The 8,464-nt window shown below is 32.2% G+C and overlaps 1 long non-coding RNA gene across 2 annotated transcripts; it reads right to left on the reverse strand.

Moving 5' to 3' along the window:
• Nucleotides 1-72: 72 nt before the first annotated feature.
• Nucleotides 73-3,119, reverse strand: LOC141533253 (uncharacterized). Of its 2 annotated transcripts, XR_012480214.1 has the most exons (4): nucleotides 3,040-3,119; nucleotides 2,630-2,918; nucleotides 971-1,648; nucleotides 73-885 (listed from the first exon to the last, which is right to left on the reverse strand). It is a non-coding gene; the product is annotated as an uncharacterized LOC141533253 (long non-coding RNA). The 2 variants fall into 2 exon arrangements; XR_012480213.1 differs by having other exon boundaries at nucleotides 73-1,648.
• Nucleotides 3,120-8,464: the final 5,345 nt, after the last annotated feature.

An 8,464-nucleotide genomic window follows, 5' to 3' on the forward strand; every position in this document is an offset into this window, starting at 1 on the left:
TTATACTCATTATAATCTGAAATTTTTTTTTTACTCAGTATAATTTAGGATGATATCCAGTGTAATCTTGTTTTTACCGTATAATCGATTTGGCAATAACCTATGTTCATATTTTTAGGGTAAAACTATCGAAAAATATGAAAACGATACTCGAGAGATTATAGCAGAAAGCGTTTAAGTGGCTGGTGAAAAATGTCAGCCCCTTATTAAATCCATGCAGCAAATAGGAGTCTCTACAGTGTATACGGTCTGTAGGGGAAGAAAAGAATATGGGATTTTATTGAGCGTAAGACTTCTCTGATACGCTGCTGGTGAATTGGCTCCATATCATGTTCACCATCAAAACGTTAGTGTCAAATCGTTTTCGTGATTCTCACGATGAGATCCCGAGGAAACTCAACTTAACTAAACTATATCATATATGTAGCCCTCTCCAACATTTTACAGCGTATATTTCACGTGCCACCCAAAAAAGGGATTTTATGATTTTAAAGTCTTGAAGAAAATAGGAGAAAATAAGACCAAGAATAAGAAAAAGAAAGAGAGTAAGAAGGGGATGATGCTTTCATAAGTTATTGATTGGCGACAGTGCAAAGGGTGGAGTTGCTCCGTGATCACCATGGCTACGGAACCTGCGCTCTCTCGTAGAAACGGTTACCTTAATGCCCGGGAATTACGGCACGTGATTTCATTTCTAGTGCATGGAGGATCGTTTTAGCCGTAATGTAATTTCGCTTTCCACTCTGTCCCCAGTTAATTGTTCTTCTCTTGTAGCTTCTGCAAACGCTGCAGTTAATTCACCGGTAGTTCCTTACATCGACAACTTCCAAGTCGATTAATCAATTTTTTACTCCCTTTGTATTTGTATGATAGGTCGTGCTGGAGCTATAACATGAAAATATATTAACAATAGGATGACGATTTTTGTGAGAGGTTGATTTATGCAACTGTCTATACTGAACGCACGTACAAAGTGTACAAAGTAACGGGATCGCGTGGTCGCTGGGGGTTTGGACCTCCCTCATGGGGGCTGTACCACCCGAGTTGGCATTAGCTAACTGCGCCCTGATTCGCCAACACATTGATCTGGAAAACGGGCTAACTTTCCGGGCATTAGCCCAGCAAACTCCGCAATAGCAGGAATCACAGATTTACTTTTATTTCTCAAAGTTATTTTTGAGATGCTGTAAACAGTTTCTTTACCAGGAAATTATCATCATCAGCACAGCATCTTCTTCTCAGCAGACTCCAAGCTCCAAGCTCATTCTATTGTCAATGTGAATAGTTATTTTAACTTTAAATGTGGATAATAGAGCAGTTAAATGTTTTTGTAGTTTGAAAAAGGTCATTTGGAATAGAGCATAATTGAATTCCAAATATCTTTCTCAAAGTTTTAGTTTTACTGGACATATGCTATGACACTTTACGCCAGGTCCTTTTTTCCACGAAGTTATAAATGCCAATTGACTATGGTTACCGTGGGCGTGGTTCCTCAAATTATCCCTTTGTGATATTCTAGAAGCCGTGATGTGTATGGGTATTTAAAACATCCTATACTATACAGATTTTGTGATCGTCTCATTTTTTATCTGGGCACTATACTTGGTTAATGGGCTCATAATGACCTTAAATAGCTCCAGTTTCCACACTGAAAAAAAAAAAAAAATCTGTTCAAATTACATGCTCTATGGTCTGTTATATGTTACTAAATTTTATTTAACGTTTTAAAAAAATTAAAATTTGCCTTTTTTAATTTTTTTATAAAATTTATTAAATATTTATAAATAATTTTTAAACTATTAATAAATATATTTAAAAAATTTTTTTTATTAATATTTTGAAAATTATTCAGTAATTTAAATAATAATATGAAATATAATATAAATTCAAAGTTAATGGGACTGAAAGAAAGAGAAAATAGTGGTCTATTCAGAAGGAAAAGACCGTGAAAAATGTTTCGCGGACTGGTTCCCGCATTTACGATTTTCCTGATGCGTTACCCAAGTCGTTTGTCTACTCGTAAAAGCTTTACAAACGATTTTATGATGTTTTCAAGATATTATACACTTTAAAATGAATAAAAAACAAAGGATAAAGTTTAGTTATGTGTTTTAAGCTAAAGAAATAAAATAGTAGTAAAGAAAATTGGATCGGCTGAAAGAAGGAAACGATTTCAGTTTGCTCAAACGGGTGTCGCTCGGGTAGATCGATTCGGTAGCAAATTTATATATACACACTAACATATATAAGTCGTAAATTCATTAATAAATTATCCCCGAGCCAATTATAATTCTGTCGAATTGCTCAGGCGGTCTGAGGTCAATAAATCTCGAAGGAAACAACCCGAATGCGAGCGTCGGGTTGTCCCTTGCCGATTTTATTCGACTGATGCATTATAAACTCAAAAGTCACGTGTATATAGACCTTTCTCGCCTTCTTCTGTTTATGTTCCGGTGCTTCAATATAAAAATACTTATTGGTAAAATAATTATTTTTTATTTTTTAAATTATTCACTGAAACAAAAAATTTTAAAAACATTATTATTTATTTTTAATTTATTATTTTATTACAGGAAAATATTATCTGATTAAAGACGTGAGTAATTGAGTGATCGAGTTGATGACTTACCAAAGAAGATGCGGCGAGATTTTAATGATCGCTCGACAAGTAAGGGGCCAGAGTTGATCCAGTTAAATAAAAAGTTATCGCCGCAACTTTTTTTACAGCCAAAGACATCACCAGGAAAACGAATAAGATGCCGCGTAAACGAGAGACGAGATTCCTGACAAGTGTCATGGGTTGTGTTCAAGTGTTTCGTTATATCCACCTGCTGCTGATGAGATTGCTAAGAAATTAAGCCACGCGACTAAATCATCTATTTATTAAATTTTAGTCCAGCTTTCATTTGCAATCCATCCTAAAAAAATGGTAAGAGTATATAAGTTAGTATATTTTTATTTCAAGACACAGGTTCTGTTGGGCATCCGTTCGGAACCGAACCCCATTATTTTTTTTGCTCAAAATCAATTTGTACTCACAGACGATTAATTTCAGGACCTAACCAGGTGGTTAAAGCGCCTCCGGAATCGGTGATCGGTGGTGTTCCAACTGCAACGATCCTCAGTAAGTTAATAATCAACGTGTCGATTTGATTATCATTCTATTATTTGTTTTGTTTTAGATTACCTTTTCAAAGTTTCATATCATTCTCACCGATAGTCAATTTATTATGATAATCTCTAGATAGATAATTAAGAAATTACCATGTATCACGTGAACTATTGACATTTTTGAAGATATAAGCTCATCCTGGCATTACACTCATCGAGAGCTTTCATTTGAGTACCCACATCAATTTTTCATATATTTTATATATTTATATATATGTATATATGAAAAATATATAAAAAATGCATGTGGGTACTCAAATGAAAGCTCTTGACAATTGTAACATCGAGGTGAGCTTATATCTTTAAAAACTCCAATATTTAAGAAAGTACAGTACAATTTAACATATCGATGACCTGATGGCGTTGAGAATAATAAAGTTTCCACGGTTGCGTGGGTAAAATCTTAGGAATTCACAGCGAAAGCGGCGGAAGTCGTAACTCTGATGGAGAACAATTTTCGCTAAAGGAAACAAATAACCTAGCGATTCAAACTAAGAACCGATGATCGTAGATCGTTCTGAAAGTTAAAGGCTGAGCCTTTAAAATGTTAGTGAGGAAGAAAACAGGCATTAAAATAAAAGGGTGAAAACCAACAGAAGACCGGACGAAATGAGCCGTTTTGCTGGGCGGAGACGCGAATCCACAGACGGTTGAGCGCGCTAAGCAAACAGTAGTTTCGCTGATCGTTATTTTCCTTGGTGTTGAGAAGCGGCAATCGATGTTCCCGCGAGCATCAACGGTTAACAGAAATAGTTTCAAATATAAAAAGATTAATAAAAATAAACAACTGTTGAAGATCGGCATGTACACCGCGAGTAAAACGTGTACCGAGGAGCAGAGAATGGTCGGGCTCTATGATGACGAGCAGGTGAAAATTGCCGGTTTTGTTGGATCGTTCTGAGATGTATCGATGCCTCTTGAGTTTAGTTTTATCGACGCAAATTGGCTTGAAACTCCAAGCCTGTACCAACTCGTGTAAGATCACCATACCCTACAACGTACAATCGTTTCAAGGTTTTTATTTATGTATATTCTTATTTTAGATTCTGGCTCTACTGGCAACTGGAGATCCTTGGGCCAATCGTTCTCAATCGTTCTGGCTTTAATGACAAGCTCAACTCATAGTTTGAGTCAAAAGAACAAATTTATCATTAATTATGACGGAAAAGACTTGTCTCTTCAGTTTGGATACCTGAAACTAATTTCTAACCAGATCCAGATACTAGGAAGCCAACAGCTAACGGACAGTGATCAGTGATCAGTGATGATGATGATGATGATGATGATGATGATGATGATGATGATGTTGTAAAGCGTGAGAAAATTCTATCATCCATCTTTAGCAATTTTTCTAGCAGTAATATCTGTATACTGTTGAATGAAGCTCATAAAATATTTAATGAAGCGAAAAATGGTCACGATTAGTAAGTGATCCTATTTCACGATGGACAGAATGTCGTGCCTGGATATAATTCAAAAAGATAATAACCCGAGCTAGAGCTGCAGCCTAGAACTATGGATGGATGAGAGAAAATAAGGCTAGCTTCTCTCTTATTCTATCTCGGCTTCCTGGGATAAAAGGTATATCAGTATCGTGAAACGCTAGCGTGCGATAGAGCACACCATCTCACTGGAGAGTTAAGTAGAGGAGCATAGAATCGCACTAGGTAATTTTCCCCTGGATAGCTGAGCTGCTCTCGGTATCTCTCGTTTCCATCGGATCTTGACATTCAATTTGCGACTATATCGAGACCTCGGGTAGTATTATCCGTGAATTCAGTAGGCTTGGATTTCAGCCTCGATGATATTGCCCCTCGGCAACCACTTTAAGAAGAATTGGCTTAGGAGAAGCTCGCCTCCTTTGTATCATCAGTCCTCTTTGCCAATCATTTAACTTGCTTTTGTATTTTATCGTCTACTTACTACCGCAATATCATTATACACCCCAGTCATGCCCATTCATCTTCAATCTTCGTCAATTTACATTTCATTGTTATTGTTGGTAACTTTTAACATAAGATAGAAATTTTTACTTCTTCTAATTACATAAATTAAAAAAAAAAATTTACTTGAATCAAGAGAAAAATTTTTAAACCAAGAAAATAATTTTGAATTATTGTTTCATTGTCTTCTCTTTTTAAGAAAAATAATTTACAATAATTAAAAACATTAAAATTATTAATAAAATACTAAAATATTACAGTAATTAATTTAAATATACAATTTGACTAAAATAAAGAAGATAAAATCTATAAAAATTATTTACTTGATTCAAATAAATTTTTTTGTCTGTGTAAAAATAAGTAATCATCATCAATTACTTATTTATGATGTATATTATGTTTTAGGACAATAATGCAAAGTCAAAGGATGGGCAATTGCCCGTTATCCGATCGAACATGTGATGTATTGACGTGGTTGGAATAACAAGGGCGGGGATACCATGTCAAAGTCTCGATCTCGATATATTTCCACCCCTCAAAGCTCTGTATGTACTGTGTACTCCTCGCTATTGAAATTATGTGGACGGGGATGCTGAACGGGAACGGATGGAACCCGCTTTGTGTGGTGATGCTTCAACGAGCTTATGTATAGCTTAACACACATCTATATACACTTCTCCCCCAGTAGATTGTACATCATTCTCCAAACTGTATGTATAAAGTATAAAATATCATTCCCGGTAGTTAACTTAAATTGCATTAGGACCTCTTGATCCTCGTCCCGGGTGGGCGTATTGTTGTTCGGGGTTGCCATATTTATATCTTATATTCTTTTATCCCGATCTGGTCTATTTGTTTAATGGAACTTGTTATTCCAGCTCAATCGTCCTGAAACTTTAAATTTTATTCTATGATAGCTTCTAATTTATGGTTAAAGTGTTCAACAATTTCTGTACTTTTATTTTATGACATTTAATTTAATGACACTGAAGTTAGCAGACGTTTAAAAATTTTTGATTTTTTTTATTAATTAGTTTTTCAAATTTTTTTATATGTGAAAATTTTTTTTAAATTGTTTAATTGAAATTTTTTCAATAAAAAATTTTGAAATGTCGGTTAACTTCATTTTCATTTAATTAAACTGTCATTTGACAATTTTTTAATTTTTTTAAGAAAAAAATTAGTTCTAAAAAATTATTTTTAAAAAATTGCATTTTTTATTTATTAAAATTCCTACAAGTCCATTTTTTTAATAATTTTTTTTTTGCCATAATTTATTTATTAAAAAAAATTTTTAAAATTGTCAAGTGACAGCTAAATTAAATTTTTTATTTTAGGTTATTTTCACATTACAAAATAACCTCAAATAAATACAAATTACTATTTATAATTTAATTTATGTGTACAAACTTTAATTTTATTGGACTTACCGGTAATTTTGCAAGAGTAAATAATTGTAAATAGTTTAATTATATAGAGCAAGAGTTGCCTCGTTGAGAATGTAAGCATGGGTTATGATTCAGGAAATGGCAAATGGAGAATCATATAGCAAACGTCGGTATGGGAATTGGCGCAAGAGTAGCGTTTATTCATAACCTAAAAGGAGCGATAAAACTACTGTCTCTGACAGGACACAAGGATTCTTGGCTGGCAGTATGCATATTTTCTTACTCTCATACTCTCATTCCTGTTTTATACTACCCTTGTCCTGGAAAAATGACAGTTAATAAATCGTCAGGAGATAAATAAAAAATATCTAAACGCGTAAAGAATATTTTCATGACAATGAAGTTGACAGATATAAAATTTTTTGTAGATATTTATAGCAATTAAATTATTATAAAAAAAAAAATTAAATTAAAAAGTTTCACATGTGAGAATTAATAAAAATTACAAGTGAAAATTTTTAGGAGTATTTTTTTATTGTAATTGATTTGTTAAAAAAATTTTTTAAATTGACAGCTGTCAGCTAACTTCAGTATCATTTTAAGTTTTGTATAATTTTACTAAATTTATATTTTATAATTACTTTTTGTATTTTTTATAGGTTGTCTTCATTGTTTAAAATAAAAGAAGAGTTAATTAAATTCATCTGAAGAAATAGATAAATCTCTAGTCACTTTAATTAATAATTCGGTTTGTAAAAAAGTCAGCTAATTGACTATTGATTAATTATTGGTGAATGTTTATTACTTTCTGAACCAATTTGTCTTTTGTTCAAAAAAAAAAAAAAAATGTTTCGAATGTTCATTAGACACCTGATATTAATATTAAATGAACTGTAAATTATACAAAGTGAAAAAAATTTAATTAACGTACGTCAATTACGCTTACACACATTAATTAATATTATAAGAGAATATTTAAAAATAGTCGTTTAATTAAATTTTAAATACTGCGAGTTGAATTAATAAAATGAGTTAAGTTATTGATGTGAAAGGCCGTTTATCGTATTAATTACGCGGTTGGTTAGTTTTTATTTTTATTTGTTCGGTGTATTAATTATTTCTATGTTTCTTAATTTTGTAAATTTGATTATGATATATTGTGTGTCAAAATTATGTCAAGATTAGAGACGACGTTGAAAGAAAAATATATGTTGTATATTAATAATTTATTTACTTTCTGTTTCAGAATTTATTAACATTATAAAAGAGGTTGTAAAATAGGATTTGGAGCTAGAAAATATTAACAGAATAAATTTCCATAATCGGTATGTATGTAAATGATGAATTAAAAAAATAAAAAAATTTTATTTGAATTAATTCAGTTTAGCAAAATAATTATAAGATTAAGTTATAAATAGATGAAGAGATAATATTTAATAAACTAAATTTAAGTCTTTAATGTAATCCGACAAAAACATAAAATAACATGTGAAAACATTTAAAAAGATAGTGAAAGTTGTTAAATCTAACCGATCGGTTTTAGAGTAATAGGCGTGGCGGGCCGATCTTTCAAGAACGCACGCGACGATCAACTAAAAGGACTTAACACAACTTGTGTGGCTAACACGAGGACATAAACTTATCACAACAAGATAAGAGGTGTTGGACCAGAAGAACATAAAATGGATAATTTATATTCATTGTAAATGAAGAAAAAAAGATTGCCGCGAAAAATGTGTTTCGAATTAGCGTCCAGTTGTGAGTATAGTTAGCCAAGAAAAATTAAGATGGAAAAATTTATCTCGGAAGAGATAGAGCTCCGACATCTGACATCTGGTTAAGTAAGAACGCTTTAGCTTCACTGACAAAAAACATTGTAATTTTTTTTTTTTTTTTTTTTTTTTTTTTTTTTCAATCGCTTTTTAAATTTATTATTTTCTTTCGCACCTGGATAAAAGGAGT

Source organism: Cotesia typhae, unplaced genomic scaffold, assembly GCF_013202065.1.
Source record: "Cotesia typhae breed Kobodo isofemale line unplaced genomic scaffold, CoteBio_Ctyphae contig_83, whole genome shotgun sequence".
NCBI lineage: Eukaryota > Metazoa > Arthropoda > Insecta > Hymenoptera > Braconidae > Cotesia > Cotesia typhae.